Here is a 2,025-nt window from a genome sequence, read left to right on the forward strand (position 1 = left end):
ACAGATCTTCTTTATGCACCAAGAGCTTGTAACACTCCATAGAGAAAGGAAAAATTGAAATCGCATCATATGACCCCTTTAACAATATTATGCTGTAAATGTGTGACTATCACCTTAAATATACATTTTTCTCTCTAAATTAAACTTTTTGTACATTCGTACAGTAGTTTGAAGTAAAATTCTACTGTTTTAAAAACAACTTTTTGTATTCATATCTGTATTTGTGTATACTTCTCCCTTTAAAATTACTAATATTCTAACACTAATTGAACAAACTCATTGTGTACTGCTGTTTGTCATGATTTTTTCAACATTTTTATTCTGGATTATTTAATAATGCTCTCTGGTGGACAAAAGAACAACTGTATCAATAGAAACACCACAAAAACTAGGATGTTAAGAAATTGTTCAGTTAGTGGATTAATAAAAATGTACATTTACTGAAAAAGTCTAGTTTAAAGGTGTGAGTTCTGCATGTACAGGATGATGATGGGTCATCTAGCTTAATATCTGTATATAGGGTATGTATTGTCGAACAATCTGGTCTAAAAATGGGACGGTTCGACTGTGGTGATGTACGATTCGTTCTTTTGAATCGGATCTTTATAATGAATTAGTTGAATAGGTTTACAAATTTGAGTATTTGACTGACGAGAAAAAATAATGATCTTGGGGGAAAAAATACTTAAAGGGCTCATATGATGTGATTTCAAGTTTTCCTTTCTCTTTGGACTGTTACAAGCTGTTCGTGCATAGATAAGATCCCTAAAGTTGCAAAGACTAAAGTCTCAAACCCAAAGAGATATTCTTTAAAAAAAGTTGTGTCGTCCACGCCCTCCTAAAACACCTAATTTAAACACGCCCCCACATGTCTACGTCACTGTGTGGGAAGATTTGCATAACACCGCCCAAATGTTTACGCAAAGAAAGAAGGCGTAACTTTTATTCTCGCTGTAGTATTGTTGCCACCGCCACCATGCTGCGGAGACGCTGTGTGTTTCGTTGTGAAAGCGAAACTACTTTGTTTGGCCTTCCAAAAGAGGACACAACTAGAAATCAGTGGTTAAGTTGTATTTACAACACTGTTCCAGAACAGTTCAACCCAAATATTCAGATGTGCGCCTTTTATGGAGGACTGTTTCCTGATCCTGGGATAGGGTCATAGGGACAATGCCGGCTGTTTTGACTCAGACTGTAAGTACGTTTTCATATTTAAAGAATTTGCCACTGATGATTCAAACGCAAGTTTTGAGCAGTGTAGAGTAGCGCTTGTTGTTTCTCTGATCACAAATACAGACATGGTTTTATGTTTATGCTGAGCGATACACAACGCAATGCGTAAAAAGACAGTATAAGTCATTATAATCAGTAATTATGTCCCTACTGGATGCAACAAATGCCTCGTTTGTAATGGGTTTTACTGGTTTTGTCTTGTCGGGCCGGGACACAGCATCACAGTATGGTAAGGGGCGTAACATTTCCGTCACACGCTTGAGGTATTCGGCCAATCACAGCTGGCTAATCTGCATACACCTTGCTTTTCAGACAGATGAACTTTGTAAAAATCGACGCGTTTCAGTAAGGCGGGTCATATAGGAGCAACAATAATAGAGTTGGGGTACTCGGACTCGTACTTGGACTCGAGTCCGGTCTCGAGTACAGTTTTTTAAGGACTCGGACTTGTCACAGACTCGGATGCATTTTTACTCGGACTTGACTCAGACTCGAGCCTTTTCGACTCAGAAAATATGTCAGAGTCCAACGGAGTCCAGGGACAGTTGACAGAAATGTCACTGACTCAATGCATTATTTCTTTTGCGCCAAAAAGTATTCTTGTAGCTTCAATAATATTATGGTTGAACCCCTGATGTCACATGGAGTATTTTACCGATCTCCTTGCTACGTTTCTGGACGTTGATCGTGTAAGGACCCTCTGTCTATGGGAGGGAGAGCTGTCAGAATGCATAAAAAATATCTTAATTTGTGTTCCGAAGATGAACGGAGGTCTTACGGGTTTGAAACGAC

At 38.6% G+C, this 2,025-nt stretch overlaps 1 protein-coding gene and 1 long non-coding RNA gene across 4 annotated transcripts in view; both read left to right on the forward strand.

The window, feature by feature from the left end:
- Window positions 1–2,025, forward strand: part of LOC107672130 (nuclear body protein SP140-like protein) — a 31,837-nt gene that overhangs the window by 17,680 nt on the left and 12,132 nt on the right. The gene's annotated exons all lie outside the window — the stretch shown is intronic.
- The window catches only part of LOC107672135 (uncharacterized), a 7,640-nt gene that overhangs the window by 3,616 nt on the left and 1,999 nt on the right, over window positions 1–2,025 (forward strand). The window lies entirely within an intron of this gene.

Source organism: Sinocyclocheilus anshuiensis, unplaced genomic scaffold, assembly GCF_001515605.1.
Source record: "Sinocyclocheilus anshuiensis isolate Anshui unplaced genomic scaffold, SAMN03320099.WGS_v1.1 scaffold12, whole genome shotgun sequence".
NCBI lineage: Eukaryota > Metazoa > Chordata > Actinopteri > Cypriniformes > Cyprinidae > Sinocyclocheilus > Sinocyclocheilus anshuiensis.